Source organism: Plectropomus leopardus, chromosome 24, assembly GCF_026936395.1.
Source record: "Plectropomus leopardus strain MGB_pleo_1.0 chromosome 24, ASM2693639v1, whole genome shotgun sequence".
Lineage (NCBI taxonomy): Eukaryota > Metazoa > Chordata > Actinopteri > Perciformes > Serranidae > Plectropomus > Plectropomus leopardus.
The window spans coordinates 9,114,303-9,132,761 of NC_142199.1; the positions used below are offsets into that span (position 1 = coordinate 9,114,303).

Genomic DNA, 18,459 nt, shown 5'->3' on the forward strand with positions numbered 1-18,459 from the left:
TCAACAGCACTAAGAGTTCAGATCCAGGTTCCTTTTGCATGCACTGGCAACTTATGTCTGTTACAAATCTGTCCTGTCCTTTACAGTAAATGTACCACACGTTATTCACAGAATCAATTATTCGTCCATTATAATCTCCTTTACACATTCCACATTCCATCCATGCACATTATTATTCACAGCCGTTTTTATGTCTTTGCGTGTATGCGAGGCCACACACTGAAAGAGCAAAAGAAAGAGAGAAATAACTGCGAGTAAAATTCAATTTCAGCGATGATTATAAACTCACAGAGCCAGAAGAGGTCACGATGCCCCAAGATCCAGAATCACAAGTTTTTCTTTTGGCTCTGTGGAAGGCTTAAATTTATGTGTCATTGCAGAGTGAAAACATCTTGAAATAGGCTTGATAAGAATATAAAAGAAGGTTTATGTAGCGCATCTTCTTGTTTTTATGATCTAAGAGCCTCACTACTTTTTTGCTTTTACATACTGTAGTTATGAAAGAGTTAAAGGGGAACTTTTATGTATTTTCAACCTTATTTTACCATTTTTTGTGCCATTGTGACTAATGGGAGCAACAATTGTTGAAATTTTCTCCACTATTAAGAGAGGGTGCTGCAGCCATTGGAAAAAAAACTGCAGTGTAACCACATTGAGCAGGTGCGCCCAGTCATTAAGTCTTTTTTTCTGTGCTAATACCCCTTTCACAAGTATTTAAACCTTTGAACCCCGAGCACATTGGTTTGGTTTTTCTCAAAAACATGGGGGAAAAGGCAATGGGAACATGGCAAGAAATGTCCCACGATTCACAAAATAAAAATGGAAATCTTTAAGATAAGACAACGGACCTGACACACCAAGCTGGCGGTCAGCCATCGGTCAATGTCGGGCTGTTGGTGAGCGTCTGTCGCCTTATTTTTTGCATTTGTGTCAGACACCATTGCCACTAGTCGCTCATGTCTGCTTTTTTTCTGCAGATTCAGCATCGGAGCCAGCAGAGCCGTCGGTAACAGAATTCCCTCTGATTGCCAGTTCAGCTCAGCGCACGAGAAGAGAAACAGAAGTGAGTAAAGCAAACAGACGACTAAAGCCAAAAGGGTGTGAGATCGACACAAGCTTGTTATGTGAGGTAAGACATTTTTCTTTAGCTGTTGAGCTCTTTAGCAGAAACGGTTTGTGGTATTGTTTGCTGGTGCATGGCAAATATCCTTTGCTCTTTCAACATCAGGTTATGTGGTTTATGTGCGAACTGGCTAACCGGCCTTTTGAATCCGTCCTGTTGGTTGTCCAGTTTCCCTATTGAATTACAATAGCAGACTACTTCCATCAGCTACTATAAACAGTTATTTCCTCTCATGTAAGCAGAACATGCTAGTTTGCAGTTAGCTGTAGTTTGTGTGGTGTGCAACTTTTTTGCCGAGACACAGGCGACATGAGGTGAAACCGCAGTCAGCCTCTGTCGCCACTAATGTGTCTGGGCCTTTAGATACACTTTCTATACTTTTTTTCCCACAATATTTTTTGGGGGGTTTTACAGTTATAACCAATATTATATATAAATAAAATCGTCAGTCTTGGCAGCAAATATGGTATTCCATTAAAAGAAAAGGCAAGTAAATACACTAAAATAAAAACATAGAAAAATTAACGCTTTCTTTACTCCTACACAACAAACTATTAGTGGCACTTGTCTTTCCTAGTCGCGTTTTCACAGTTTTCTTTCTGCCACAAGTTACCTCTTGCACGATTTAAGAACAAGACTTCAACTTGAGCAAGACTTGGACGCAAAGCAGACCAGAACACTCAAAGGATGAAAAAATACCCCACTTAATTTCTCAGTAGGATTATTCCAGAAATATTGTAAGACACTCAAAATAACAATTTAAGTCGGTCAGTAGCAAAAACAAGCTCTTCTAATGGATGTAAACTGTTTGCAAACAAGCCCAAAGTGGTCACATTGTAACCTGTTTCTGCGCTGCTAACTGCAGCACTCTCTTAGTACTGGACCACTTTCAAAACCTAGCTGGTGAACTGTTCCTATGAGTCACCTAGGCCTTAAAAAATGGGAACATTGGGTCCAGGTTGAAAAATAATAAAATTCCCTCAAAGACAGCAAACTTTCAGAGCCCATTAATACAGCAGATAAGCCAGCCAATAAATCTAACAGCACCTTGATGTCTTAATGGTATACAGAGTGACGTAATGTGTGTGAGTGGTTTCAGCGATACCATTAAGTGGTAATAAAATATGTTTTAGGTGAATACTTCAAAAGAAGGTGTTCTGTAGACAAGCTTTTCCATTGTATAATATAAATATAGTCCGACTTGTATTGCTGCACTTAAAGTGTTATTAAACAGAGTTAAATGCATCAGTAATGCTAACAGCACCCACAGAGTGACTGTCAGAGAGAAGCATGCAGAGCCCGAGGGGTTTCTATCATCCAGCTCAAAAAAAAGGAGTGAAATGTTTACAAACAGTGCACGGGTTGCTGAGCAACAGGTAGCGATCAGCCTTCAGGGTTTGAGGTTGGATGAGGTGCCATAAAACTGTCGGACATGTTTCCTGTCGGACTGTAAAGCAACAACAGAGGTGGTTTGGGAATTCCTCCACACTGAAGTCGTCCTCAGCTCCGGTCAGACAAAGATGTTTCAGCTCCTGCTGTTGATCAGAGCTGTAGGATGGATGTGACAGTGAGTCGCTGCTGCAGGGCTTATGGCTGTTAAAATGCCTCTCTGGTGAAAAAGGCATCACAGGCGCCTCGCTGCTAGATGATGCAATGCGAGGAAATCTTTGGACTGGCCAGAAACTGTAACAGTGTCAGCTTAGCAAATTTACTCTGCAAGCATGTCTCAGAGACACAGATCAGATTCAGTCATAGTGCAGCTCCACTGTACATCAGTGTCAATAGAAATCGTTCAGCTAGACATGAAGCAGTGATAATAAATCTCACTGGTGCACATAGAATTTACCTTTTCCATGTGGCCCAAAGATAATAAACTGTACAAATATTGGGTGTTATTTGTTATTTAGTTCTGTCTTTTGCTGTAGAGGAGCCTCTGTTTTTCACCAGGGGGCGCCATGTTGCCATTAAAGCTTGAACTTTTAAGACTTAGGGTTCCTACATGCTCCATAAATCAACAGAAATATAGCCCTTGCATGTGAAGTTGGAGCAAAGTAAAGCACATTTTTGAGTTGAGGATTCTCCATATAGTCTACTATTGTTACTTCTGTCTACTTTGCGTGAATGTGTGCTAGAGCAGGGATCACTGATCTGTTGACTCAGGAGGTTTTTCCTCTTGTCCTCCATTTTAACCCTTTGGAACCTGAGCAGATTGGCTTGATTTCTTCAAAAATACAGGGAGAAGGCAACGAGCAACAGCAATGAGCAATGACCAACAAGAGATGCCCCAAAAATTAGCAAGAAATTAGTAAAACATTCAAGAAAATTATCTGAAAAGAAGCAACAAAAAAGAAAATTACCTTTAAAAAGTGCTTAAGATTTTTTTTTCTGTAGCATAATTTGAATATATGAGTTTAAGAATTATGAATGTAGTTTCCTTGACATTTTTCCCAATTTTTTGATAAAATAAGTCAAGCTAGTTTTCATGTCTGTTTCCTGTGCAGACCTAATGTCTTATGTGGTGCAGATTGCAAACCCTCTGTGACACATTGGGGATTATGAGCTAGTGGTGGATGAAGAAATAAAATTAATACTCAAGTGAAACCACAATTACTCCCATTAAAATCAAGTAAAAGTAAGAAACTGGGCTACCTGTTAACAAATTACTCAAAATGCAAGTTATTTTCCATGTTAATGGTTTTCAGGGTGTGCTAAATAGAAAAAAACAGCACTTTTCAATCAAACTTTTTCTAAATGAAGTAGAGTGAGGTGTTCAGTTCATAAAACAAATGAGGACAGCCCACTGAGATATGAACAATTTTCTTTTTCTGCTCATCTTTTCCTCTCCTCCCCTTATTTAGACTAAATTAACACATAAACAGTACAAGAGCTAGTGTTAACTACCAACATTTTTACCTTCAGTATTTGCAATTTACTTCAGTGTGCTTTGGGGGTTAGTGGAGGAAATTTCTCTGTTTTTCATGATGTTTTTTAAATTTGGTCTAAAAAGTGAAGCCAGATGGGGTCTGGGATTGTTGCTGGAAGCTGCCACATGATTCTGGGTTTTGCATCTTGGTTAAAAGATAGATAGTCCTTCTTTTTTCTTTGAGTTGTGGTAACAAACTATTAAATGGCAAATGTAGTGCATTAAAGTAGTTAACTGTCTAAAAAATATACTTGAGTAAAGAGTAAAACTACAGTTTAAAAGGAGGATACTGGCAAGTACTCATTCCTTAAAAAAACTTTTTTACTTGTCCATTATTTGTAATGCGAAACTATTCACCATTGTTTTGAGCTATGTAAATGAAACTGACAGTTTGAGAGAGTTTAACCTTTTTACAGACCAACACAAACAAAATCTGGCACATGAAAAAAAACCAAACTAACAAAAAATCTCATAATAACCCTGGACAAAAAAAAATGCCAACACTCTGAGCCAAAACAAATGAAGCAATCTGTTCATGATCTCTGAGCTCATCCAGGTAACATGACATAAAGCTGTTGACTGTGAGGACAGTGGAGGAGATTAGTCCTCTGGCAATAAAGGAGGAAAGACACAGCATGGACGGGGACTCATGCTTCCTCTGCCAGGTTTACATTTGAAGAAGTTTTTCAGTCCGGGAGGAGAGCCAAGTCTGATGTTAAACCATGAAACGTGGCCAAGCTTACATTCACTTAGTTTCACTTGAGCTGAATGTGTAAATGCGCACACACACACACACACACACACACACACACACACACACACGCACACACTGTCTGGTTGTTTGTCTGCTTTTGAGAAACAGTGTTGCCATGAGAATGTCTTTCTCATGATCTCATTGCTGGCTCCAACTGCTGCGTTTTACAGTGTGTGTGTGTGTGTGTGTGTGTGTGTGTGTGTGTGTGTGTGTGTAATGTCTGTAATTGTGTGTGCCTTCGCTGTATATTAGTGATCTACCTCGTGCCAAGGTCTTCACATTTAACAAGGTCAAGCTGGCGAAAACAAAAACAGACAGCGGTACAGAAGTTCGGCGACCTCTCAACCAGAACTGAGTCCAAATGACTTTTTAATGGGGCCAGTAATTCTGTTTGGATCCAAAAATCAGCGCAACATGACGCACATGAAGTGAACCTCGCTCTCTTACTCTATGTATAGCCCTGCTGGACTCCCATGTCAGCCTCAATACATGTCCCGAACACGCCCAGTATATTTATTATCCTGTATCAGCTTTCCAGCCTTGGCAGGTGCTCCGTGCTCAGTGTCATCAGACTGTAACCTTGTCTGTTTGGAAGCAGGTGATTATGAGAGAGAGGAGCTTGAGGGCTGATGGGGTTTAAATTGGCAAAGAGCTGCTGGGCGGGAGCAATATCATACAGATAACAGCACACGTGAAGGGTCATCTGGTTCAGTGGCAGGCTGGCTGCTTGGCTCCGACAGTGGCATGACGTGGCATGGTAGCTGCACTAATCAATATTCTATATTTACTATGGAAAGAATTGCTGTTTGTATTGTGAAAGGGGGAACTCAGAGTGATGAAGGAAAATAAAATTATCACCTCTCATTAAGCAAGCAGCTGTTTTCAGCTCTGATAAACCCACTGTGCACGACCTGCTCAGTTCTAGACGTACTTGTGTTACCCAAGCTGGGTGTTTTTCGGTGCAAGATTGCAACATTTCCGATTACAGTTGTGCAACTATATCGTGACATGTCAACGCATTTCCAGCTGCAATTGTGTCTCTGAAACTTGATGAATTTTAGCAATGCATGTGGAATTTCCAGAGGCCAATGAAACTGGGTGTGTTTTGGCAAGACGTCGCTGACATTGTTCCACCAGAGATGGGTGTTTTTCAGTGGCTCATTACAGCATTTCCAGATGCGATTGTGCCGATAAACCAGGTGTTTTTTTAGCAAGACATGGGCGGCATTTCCATATTTGATTGTGAAAAAAAAGCTGTTTGGTTATTTTGACGAGACATTGGTGGCATTTCAGGCAATGTACCTGCAAAGCTCGATTTTTAGCTGCAAAAAAAATTACAGCATTTGTAGTGCTGATAATAATATACAGTTACACATCGCCATATTTCTGGCGTTAATTGTCATTTTTAGTAAGGCATCTGTAGCATTTCTAGTGGCAATTGTGCAACTAACTCTAGGTTATTTTTAAGCAAGACACTGGCGTCATTTTCAGCAGTAATTGTGCTCCCAAAGCTGAGTGTTTTTTGAGGAACACATCGCAGCATTTCCAGCCATGATTGTGCCACAAAACTGGGTGTTTTTTAACAAGACACTGTGGCATTTTTTGTGGGTTTGTGCCACCAAAAGGTGTTTTTAGTGACAGCATTATCTGGATGTGATTATGTTATTGAATAGTGTATTTTACTGCTATCCAAAACATAATCTTTACCTAATACTAACCAAGTTGTTTTTGTGCCTAAACATAACCATACATTAACCACATCATTGTTGAAAAGTGAAAAATTGGAAAGATTTAGTATGTTCGTTACATAATAACATACATAATAACATAATAACATCTTATATGGTTGGAATATGGCCAAAGAATCGAAAGTAAACAGATTTCAAAGTGATTTCATGATCTCACAGATCCTCTGCCGTCTTCCTGTAGTAATAAGATATTTTTCCGGAGAGGAAATAAGTTTTAATTTTAAGATGTAGCTTTTACTTTTTGTCAAACTGCATCTGATTACTTTTGAAGTTCACCACAAAGGCATCCCCTGGAGTAATTACCAGTATCTGTAATTAGACTGCATATTTAATAGATGTTATGCTGTTATGTTAATCTAGAAATCCTTTTTTTTTTTTACCTAAACCTGTGACTTGGCAGATGGGGGACAAGAGAAAATAGAACAGAAAATAAATTGAACCTCCTACACTGGTCACAGGAAAAGCTCCATAAACAGATAACATGAAGCATGAAACAAATGTGCATCCTGTTCCCAGCAGAGCTGCTAAATGTGTCCCCTGTGAAATGAAATTGAGCATGCCACTGTCCGCGTGTTCAGGCCGATAGAGAATGATTTGATTTATGTTCTGCTTGATTAGGCAACATCATTAAAACATCCAGATCCATCTTTTAAAATCCGATCTTCTGTTGCCGCTCCCTCTCTGCCCCCTCTAAAGTGTCCTGTGTGCCCAGCATGACAGAGCAGCTCCAGACAGATCCGATGGTAAGAAGGTGTGAATAGTTGAAATGATCTGTCACCACAAGGGCCACCAGGGTAGAAGACGAATCACCTACGAGCCCCGACATCCTGACACCGAGATCCCCTCCACTTCATCCCAATCATATACACACAGATTAACACCAGCAGATAACAACTCCGTCCAATTATAGTGTTTGATTAGAAGTACGAGGCAATAAAATGGAGCTTGGTTTCCACAATGTCAGTCATCTAAACTCACATGGCTGTTTCCTAATATTTAATTTTTATTCTATTATCCATTTTTGGAATGTTTCTGCTACTTCAGTCACTCTAATAAGAGTTGATTCATGCATACAAAAAATTAACAAAAACACAAAAAACAAAACTATTCCATTGAAAGAGGGCATGGCAGTTTGTGCGTATGGTATAAGAATAGCATTTTGTCTCTCTGTTTGATTTTTAAATACTGTCTTTTATGGAAATGTATTAGAATCAGGCATAAGAAAAAAGTGAATCAGAGAGGAAATAATTTTTTAAATATTTTTTTATATTCAGAATAAAGTCAAAATGTCGAAAAGACACTTGACATGTTAATGGATTTTATTTTTAATTTTTATTTGCACACACTTGAGAACTGCAAAAAATCTAAATAGTAAAATATAATAATAATCAGTTACAATGTGTCAGTGGAGGTTATATAATAGACCTCCCATCAATTTTATGAGAAAATTTAATGAGAAAAACAAGAGTATTTCCAGTTTACGCAACTTCATACTAATATTCAATTACATATCAGAGGGAAATTATGTACTTTTAATCCTCTGAGTTTTTATTTGAGAGTTTGGTAACTCGTTTATTTTCAGATTAAGATTTTACATACAAAGCATATGGTCTACACATAAAGTATAATGCGTTTATTATAGATAAATAGTAGTAGTAAACAGTATGTCTAAGTGTTGTTTAGAGGCAGTCTTCATTCGTACCCTCTGCTCTGTTCAGCCAGCAGAGGGCAGCACTTTTTTAGTTTTGGAAGTGGCCCTTTGGAGCTTTTGGACCCTGCATGTTTTTGCTCAGCTGCATCAACAATGTCTCCATTGCATATTTAGTGAGGTATTTGTAGTTATTCATGTACGTATAAAAGTTTTGGGGCTAGTTTTGAAGCAACTGTGTGTGCGCATATGCAAAACTTGGTTGGACTGAGCACAGTACTGGGCCTACGAGGGCAAAACACAACCATGTTTCACCAAACAGATTAAACTGCAAGAACAAAACATTTTTTTGAAAATAGTGCCAAGATAAGATCCTAATATGCAAGTCACAAAATGAAAAGCATGAGTGGTAAAATATGTATTCTTTTTCATTCATTTTGTCTTGTTTGTTGTCATGTTTGACCACAATATTTTGGATACATATTTTCGAAAGCGTCAGTGTGTTTTACAATTCTAATCTGCCATGCTGACTGTATGTTATATAGATAATTGTACTAGTGGCCTGCAGGCAGCTCGTACCATGAATGAGATGACGCTCAGATTAGCTACTAGATTATCATATTGTGTTTTTGTAGATGGGAGAGAGGAATGGATTTTGACTTGTCAGCATAGGTTTTACCCGAGATCAGCTGCTGCACTTTAATTGTTTGGATGAGAAAACAAACGTTTGTCTGTCTCATGGCTACGGAAGCCGGGAACTGTTGAACTTGCAATTTTTTTATAAACGCTGTTTTCTCAAGATGACGAGATAATTAACTTGTTATCATATTATTACTTAAAGTATACTAAAGTTTATCAAAAATCAGCTAACAAAACCTCAGATTTTTGCCTTAACTTGAGAGTGATCTTGACGGCTGAAATCATGTGTGAGTAAATAAACTAGTCACTCCATAATTATCTCGTGATCTGAAGAAAACAAGAGTTGTTATTACGTTATCAAATCGGCCCTCTGTTTCCTTGAGTGTTGGCATAAATTAACTCTTATCACTAGAAAACGTGCTTTGTTATCTTGTGATAACAAAATAATTGACTTGTGATTTTGAGATAACGGCATTAAAAAAAAAAATGCAAGCACGGCCATTCTTGGCTACCATACATGTAATTTAGGGTAGACACTGTTTTAAAGGGGCGTGGGCTCAAGATTTTGCCCGTTAGTCCCCTGACTGCAGATTTAAGAGTCAGCTGGTCAGCAGGCTGTCACTTTGTCTGCAGTAATTGCATCCACGCTATACGATCCAGGAAGTCACGCAAATGTGCTCATCTATCTCAGCACCCAGTACAGAAATAATTATATCTGAGTGTCTGTTCAGCTAACCTCTGGCATTTCACTAAATGACTGTCAAGAAAAGAAAACTTAAACAAGCACTGAGTAACTTTAGCAGTGACGACGGTACCAGCAACACTCTGTTCCCCTTCATACAAAGGTAGCCGTCGGCATGCCATCATTCATTCACCGGTGCATTCCCAGTCTGTCCATCCATCTGTGCAGTGACAGAGGATTGACAGTAGAGGATTACAGGGTCATCCATCATCTGGCCCACATGCTGTCACACACATACGCTGCCTCTCACTGAAAGATTAACCCCGAAAGTGTCGGTCAAGTTATCGTGTATTGAGTCAAAGTGTACAATTCTCTGGATAACACGTCATCACTGTCACATTCAACTCCATTTTGTATCCAGACTGTATTAAATGTAGACAATTTACTTCTACAACTCAGTTTGGCATTTTGGCTTTGATATCAGAATCCATGTTACAATGATGACACCACTTTTTACACAGACAAGTACATAATACAGTATATATAGTAGAATGAGTATCATTAAATGTCAGGTACAATCAGTCTCGCTTCAAACTCGTCAAATATCAATGCTTGGTCAGTGGCCCTCGATATGAGATACCGAGGCCCTTAAGGCACACTTTAGCAGCGGTATGAGACGCACCAGGAGATGCTCTGAGCAGCTGCTGCAGTATAAAGAGCAAGAAAGTCTGATATGAAGAGGGGTGGTAGATGAATCAAACAAACTCCGGACTTTCACCTAACAGACCGTTGTTTGTGTCCTGTTTAAGCAAAAAGTTAATCTACACAAGTGACATATGTGACGTCAGTAACAAATGCTCTTATTACATGAAATGTGATTCTAATGATACAGAAGTTGTCATAACACAGCCTGATAATCAGCTGACACTAAACAGGCTCATATACTGATGACCAAAAGATTTTTCCATTGCACATTTTAACTCACTCTGTTGATATCAATTCCCCAACATTTTATATAAGAGGGAAAAAAAAGTTTGTTTCAGCTTGTAAAATCAAGAAATGAATAAGTTGTATGAACACAGAAAACTGTAACTGCACGTGGAATCAGACATGGGGTGGTTTGATACTGATTGATGACGTTTTTATAGATGTATAGTCCTCTCCTGTGTTTATGTGCCTGGGCTTGAGATCAAATAATTACTGTCTGTGGCTGCACAGACTGTCATTTGAGACATAACATATCAAATGACGAAGAAATATTATGATTGGTTAGTATCCCCTCAGCTAATTACTGTTGCGTCCCCTCCTTTTTGTCTGAAATCCAATCCGTCCAGTGGCCGCCAAACCCCACGCTAAAATTAGGGGTCATCCAATCCCCTGCAGAGTAGACACGAGGCACAGACAAGAGCTGAGACATTGCTTGGGAGCTGTACTGTAGTCTGCTGCATTTGTACTTCAGCAGCCAAAGGTGCTTTCCACCTATCAGACTAAATCAAAAAGACAACGAGGCTTGTAATTGAGATGCTGCAGATTTGTCCCAAAATTAAGTGTTTAAATAAACCTAACATGGGGATTCAGAGCTGTCACTTTAACAGCAGTAAGTAAGCGCAGCGCTCAGAGAAAGCCTGAGTCAGCATCTCCAGCCATGAGCACATTAACGTCTAAGGAGGTTTAATATCAGCGGATCTGTGGCTACAGCTCAGTGCTGCAGTTGTTTGCTCCAGATGTCAGTGGTTACAGGAGGATCAGCTGCTTATTGACACTGTGAGCTTCACTCTTTAGTCTTAAACCGACATGACCTGCACCTGACAGGGAGATAGGCAGCGCAATTACTGACTGTGGCGATATGAAGGCAGTTTAATTTGTAAGGAGGGTTGTGTGTTGTAGTCACAGCCATATACATGAATGGAAATCTACGGTTTTCTCCGTTGTGCATTTAAACCTCAGAATTCTGATTGTGGAAAGTGAGTGATTCGTGTCCGTTACAGGCCACCATATGCTTTGAAAGCAAATGTGACAAAATCATGTAACTACAACTTCTTGGTCTGTCACATGATGCCAAAAGACTTTTTCCCATTGACTTACATTGTGAATGAAGAGTCTATAAATCACTGTTTTTTATTTGTTTTTTTAGATTCAAAACCCCCACGAAATGAGTTGTTGTACTTTGCAGATTTGATCCATTCAGTTGAATAATATTTAGAAAGTGTAGAAGAGCCACAGAATAAAAATAGTTTAAGCTCAAGTTAGAGGAGGCTAAATTGGAAGTCAGCTGTTAGGCCAACAGAAGTTTCTTGTGCACTTTGCTCTGTGAGCTAAACAATGCAGAAAATTTATATAATTTTAACGCCAGGAGACTGAATTTTTTGACTTCATACGCCACTGAGCAACTTTCATATAAATAAGTGAGTCCCTGCCTCCAGCGCTGTGTCCAGGTCTCTTCATGATTTCTAGGTCACTGATTAAAATCAACAAAAGTCACTTCCATACTGCATACTAATTGCATATAAAGAATACAATAATATTTACAGTATACAGTTTTTGCAGTATACAAGTAATCAACATTTTATACTTGAAGGAAATGATGCAATACGTGCACTGTACCTACCAAGGTCAATCTATCTGCAACTCCAAAATGTCACTGCCGATTAAACTTAACAGAGAAAAAAAGTTTTTTTCTAAAATTAATCTTAAAGTGTTTTTTTGTTTCTTTTCGAGTTGTTTCTGGAGCTGTTTTGAAGCAGTTCGCAGCTTTTTAAATTGCATAGTTGAAAAATAGTGTAAAAGGTTGTTTTTTTTACTCTTTATTGTGCTTAATTATCTCAAATTTGATGAAGCAATGCTCAAAACCTACTTGGAACCAGTGAGTAGGATTTATTACACAGCCATAGTTATAGCAACAGTGCTGACAGAGCTAATGGTGTTAACCAGGGGAAAAACTGAGGGTTGGTACTACATTTTCATGATGACATTAGTGGTAACTGTTGTATGGGCACCGTGCAAAGTCACAGTGATGAGCGAGCCAGTGGGATACACACTAACCTGCACACATAGCTCAAATGGCTCACAAAAACAAAACAAAGATGGAGCATTACTTTGTTCCCTGCTCAGGAGGCCTTTACTCCACTATATCTTCACATAGTAAACAGTGGTTTGCTGCTATTAATGCTCTGAATGTTGCTTACAGAGCCTTTAAACTTCTTAATCAATGAAACAACTCTCCACAGGTTCAACTTCTTTGAATTTATCGGAAAAAAAAGTTAAAAATGATAATGAAATGTGAGCTCAGCTTTGCTCCCTTCCATCTTTTTGTCCCTGCAGAGCTACCTTCAGCCCAGTTGCCCAGCAACATTTCTCAATAAGATGTGTGATGAGTCACACTTTGGGCAATTTACAAGTCAAATGTCGTAGCTGTAATTAGAGCATCGACTTTATGACAGCATGCTATCGAGTGCCATTGTCTCCGGGATAATGCAAATCAGCAAATCAATTAGGTGGGCTGTATCGAATTTACAAACAAACAAGGTAGATGTGATTTGTTTATAATGAGCAATTATTGAAGTTTGTGTTTCCAAAATGTCCTGAAGGATGTTGTTGGTTCACTGTTATGAGGGATCGTGATCTCATTACTGAGCGGCATATGAATCCCTGCAGGGGAAGTGTGGTGACTTCAATGTTTTGCCAGCAATGGTCAGTAATTTTAATCCCATTTGGAGTTCAAACATTTGTGATTTCTCATCTCCCACCCTGCTAATAATTACAGCTGCAATTTTCTGCTTTATCATCTCAGGGCACATGAATAAAGAAGAACAAAAAGGATTTGGATTTCATGATAGATTGCTTGAAAAGATCAGTAACTCTAGTAGTTTACTTGCACAAGTAGTTTGTAACATGTGTTGAAAATTTACATAAATTAAACGGTAATATTAGGAATAATTTTAAAAGGACAGTTCACCCCAAAATCAAAAACACACATTTTGCCTCTTACATATAGCGCTGTTTTTCAATCTTGATTGACTTGGTGTTGCTGAGTGTTGAAGATGCCATTACAGATTTGCACAAAACTTAAGCGATATCTACAAAATGTCAAAAAACACAACTGCAATGACTGCATTGGACCATCACCATTGACCATCACCATTGAGTGATGTTATCTGACTTCTCATCTCTGATAACATTCCAAGAAGCATGGCGATTGATGTTCAAAATATGCAGGTTTATTTCAATTGCAGCCACCACACTAGCTGTCGTTATTTCCCGTCAAAGGCGACGTAGACGTGTCATGCGAGCAATAATGGAAAGGCAAGCCCCTTTTACGTGGGAGTGGCCACATGTGAGGGATTTCTGAAAGGCGATAGTCTGTGATCTCACAGAGGAATCGTGGATTAAAAATGTCCGGATGATCTGCCTAACTTTTGAAGAGTTATCTGATGCAATAACACCTCTTGTAGCGCCTGCTGCATCGTGCCCAGAGGGAGTCAGTTCCTACTGGCAAGCGCATAGCCATAGCATCATGTGACCTATAAAAGCAAAAAAAGTGTTTCCATTGCAGTTTAGCAAAATATGACTTTTTCGAATCCCCTGAAATACCACCTCATGTGAGCATAAAGTAACCTATGTTTCCATTAGGTGTACTTTATATTCACAATTTCAATTTATGCAATTTGAGGGTTAATGGAAACTCGCCTCTGTAGATGTCTGCCTTCTCTCCAATATAATGGCATTAGATGGTACTCTGCTTGTGCAAAAAATACTTTTGAAAAACTCAGCAGCAGTCATGACCCGGTTACTCAAGATAATCCAGTGATCTTGTGATAAACGATTCCTTCTGGGTGGTGATATGGTTGGTGGGTGTAGTTTGGTAGAGAGAGAAAATTTCCTACATGAAACGGCTCAAAACAAGGTCTGTGGATTATCTTGACTAACCAGGTGATGATTTCTGGAATGATACATACCTGTTGGGTTTTTCTAATAAATGTTTTTGGCACTTTGTATCATGACAATCTGAGTTCACAGCCTGTTCTTTCCCAAAAGACTATCTGCATGTAAACAAGCAGAAACTGCACATTTCCTGTGTAAACTTTTGAAAAGACACGTTGCATTTAACAGGTGTAAATTGAAATAGCATCCCTCAGCATGTAAACCTGATGCAGGAGGGCACCTATTGGGTTATATGTTGAAGTGTAGATGCACTGACACAGCACCAGTAATTTGGCAAGTGGGCGGGACAACACATTGGATTGCCATCGATTTCCACAAGTTGACAAGTTACACCAAACTAGATTGATATATAGCACTACAAGTAAGAGGATGTTTCTTTGATTTTGGGATGAACTGTCCCTTGTCACTCATGTTTTTGTATTATGTATGTATTTTTAAAAATTCTTTTGAAGACTATAAATGACAGTGTTACTAAAACAGGCAGAAAAAGGAAGCCAAACCTCAGATAAGACCTTGAGAGGTCTCAGAAAACGTTGATGCATCACATTATACCACTAGAGAGAGTTTGTCCCAAGGTAACCTCAACATGAAAAAACAGAGGATAATAATGAAGTTCTCCGGCTCTTTCTCCAGCTTTGTTAATATTCTGCTGCCGTGCTGCTTCCAAGCAGGGAAACAACATTTCTCAGTGAGCTGAGTCATGTTTTCTTTTTCATAAAATCAGTGTACTTCAATTGTGCAGGCTGTGCTCCGATTCTGCTTTTTGGCTGGGTATCGGTGCATTGTTATAGTGTGAGTCATCAGAACAGGGTGTACATCAGGTGAAATGATTTCCCTTCAAGTCACTCCTTTAGGATGAATGTATTTGGGATGTTTTCTGCACCGTAGATGAAAGTAGAGTTAGGTTTTGTATTTAGATCATGTAGAATATTGTGCAGAAATGTCTCTGTAAACTCCTGATACAGGCAGAAATATGAAACAGCTAAAGAGAAGATTCAAGGTTGTCCACCAGAGACACTCAACTTGCTTAATTTAGGGGCTACTTATGCAAAATGACAGGAAGCAATGGGCCCTATACAGGCTGCTAGGATTTTAGGACATTTCTCAGATTTTAGGATATTTCTTGGTTTTTAAAATGTTTCTCCGGTGTGAGTGCATGTCTATGATTTTAGGATACTTCTTGGATTTTAAGACGTTTCCTGGATTTTAGGGCATTTCTAGGGTTTTAAAACATTTCTAGGATTTTAGGACATCTCTAGGATTTGGTATGTGTTTTAGATTTTATGATACTTGTAGAAGTTTTGGACATTTCTGGGATTTTAGGACATTAGGGGCTTAGCTAGGATTTTTGGACATTTCTGGGATTTTAGGACATTAGGGGCTTAGCTAGGAGTTTTGGACATTTCTAGGATTTTAGGACATTAGGGGCTTAGCTAGGATTTTTTGACATTTCAAGGATTTTGGGACATTTCTAGGATTTTAGGAAATCAGGGGCTTAGCTCTGACCTCTGTCCAGGGATGCGAAGGATCCTCCACTGGCACCCTTTTGATAAACAAGCTCTGTCTTGATTCTTTTTTTTAATGCACAAATGTATACTAAAAGTACAAAAACAATCCCTAGTATGAATCACTTTATTTTTAATCGTGAATTAGAACTCTATCCCTATACCCAAAACCCTATCAGGGGCCAGATTTGGCCTGTGGGCCCCAAGTTGAGTATCATTGATGTACACTTTTAGGATGCCTAAAGCTGCAGTTCATCCTTCGTAGCCTGGACACTAAACTCGGAGGCACTATTGTGGCTTTGGCCCCCTGTGCTGTTATGAGTCATCTTGGCGGACGGGTGTAATGCACCCTCCTTCACCCTCACCAACACTGTGTGCTGTCGAGCCCTGGGACTCCACCCAGCAGCACTCCTGCCAAACACACTCTGTACAAATCACGCCATTTAAGACATTTCCCAAATCTGCCCAGTGTTGTCCGAGCTAAAGTAAGTAAATTAACTGTCACAGGGTGCGATGCTGACATTTCTCACAAACCTGTCCTTTCCTCCTCTGTTACCTTTTGCTCTCACCATGTCTCTTAAATAAGAAGGAGCAGGGGAAATGTTAGTGGGTCAGCAGAAAATAGCCTGATAATTGACCCTGTCATTTAGCGAATGCAAAAGCCACGCAAAGTCACAACGCCATGCTAAGCCCTCTCATCAGAGCTGGGTACGTTTCTATAGCAACAGCAAACACAGAGAGGGGCAACAATGGGGGCTTAAGCTCAAAGAGGAGCGCTCGCAGCAGGGCTTCCTTGTTTTAGTTTTTCAGCGGTGCATATTAGAATTAGGCTGCCACCTGTGTTGCTTTACCCAATCATGTTACATATGCCAAGAATTTCACAACCATAGCCGAGGCCCCAGTGGGAACACAATGCAGAAATAGCAGCGAGATGTGAACAGGTTCATGTTGAGGTTGGCATGATACAGAGCTCTTTCAGGAGGTGGTTTACATAATGAGGGGCTACAAAGAAAACTGAGCGACAGTGTAGCAAACTTGCAGTGTTACATCAGTAGTTACTTGCATCATCTGGCATGCTGAGGACGAGATGATAGCATGCCACCTGTTGATCCTTAATTAAAGGAGCAATTTGACATTTTCAAATTTGTGCCTTTTCTAAAAGAGAGTTTGGTAGGTAAAATGATACCACTCTCAAATCTGAAAATAAAGTCTATTGTTAGCAACCAGTCAGCTTAGCTTGGCATAAAGAACAGAAATAGCTAGCTAAGCTCTCTCCAAATGTAACAAATACTCCTCCCTCCTGATAAAAAAGGCGAAACACACACACACACACACACACACACACACACACACACACACACACACAATAAAAAAATGGAAGTTTTCTTATACATGCACCTAGGATAGGTGTAAATCATAAAATATAACAGAATATACTCCCTGATGGTAAAAGAGCAGTTTTTCTGCCACACGACATCAATTTTCTTTATATGCATGCCATCTTGCAAAACAGTAATCCAGTAGACACCTGATTTTTTTTATATAATATTTCAGTAATAATCTACATGATGTGCCAAGTGGCTGATGCCTGTCAGAAAGCAGTGCCCACAGTAACCATGGTGATGGAACTCTATCTTTGATTGCTGATTGGCCACTCGCCTAAACTATGATTTTTTTTTTCCCCAAACCCAAAGTATCACGGTGCAATTTAGTAGCTTATTTAGTTACAAACTAACTTGTTACTCAGGATGTGTCCCAGATTCCATATTTACATGCTTTTTAGTACACCAAAACATTATGTGAGATTTGTTACTCTGTCTGAAGCCTTCATATGAAAGCAGTAGTGCATGAATCACGTACTATTCCATGTGAAATTTTATAATATTAAAAAAAAAACACTGAACACTACGCTGTCATAAATATCCCAAAATTCAATGTGGAAGGTTGCACCTTTTGTAGCAGACAGTGCACAGTGAAAAAGGCAGCTCTGTAATGTCAAGTAATAAATGCCACTGTAGAGGTGAATAACTTTGGTCATGAGTCTGCTGACTAATGTGCAACCTGTGTAACGCTATATGAAGTATTTCAGTAAGGATAACATGACAGATGGATGACATATTACATAATTATTGAGCTTTGTTACATGTATAACATGGTTTGGGCTTTTGTTAGCCATGCTAGTGGCTTGGCTCCAAGGATGGCGACTCGCCAATCCACCACTTTGATCCAGCCTGAAATATCTCAAAAAGTATTTGGATTGTATGCCATGAACTTTGGTACACACATATGTATACCTGCTAACATCAGCTCGTTATCATGCTGGTAATCTAACCTATATATATATATATATATATATATATATATATATATATATATATATATATATATATATATATATGGCAACAAAGATGCCTGTGAGACACACAATGAGTTCACCTGCAATTTACATTCTCTGACATGCAAAGTATTCCTACAGACTTGAAAAAAAAAGGAGGC

The 18,459-nt window shown here is 39.1% G+C and overlaps 2 protein-coding genes across 4 annotated transcripts in view; one reads left to right on the plus strand and one right to left on the minus strand.

The window, feature by feature from the left end:
- ect2l (epithelial cell transforming 2 like) overlaps positions 1-18,459 on the plus strand; it is a 161,813-nt gene that overhangs the window by 79,971 nt on the left and 63,383 nt on the right. For all 3 annotated transcript variants that reach the window (XM_088074771.1, XM_088074772.1, XM_042512911.2), the window contains one exon: positions 978-1,129. The gene's annotated coding sequence lies outside the window, so the exon portion shown is untranslated. The remainder of the gene's footprint in view (positions 1-977; positions 1,130-18,459) is intronic.
- The window catches only part of filip1l (filamin A interacting protein 1-like), a 95,641-nt gene that overhangs the window by 69,294 nt on the left and 7,888 nt on the right, over positions 1-18,459 (minus strand). The window lies entirely within an intron of this gene.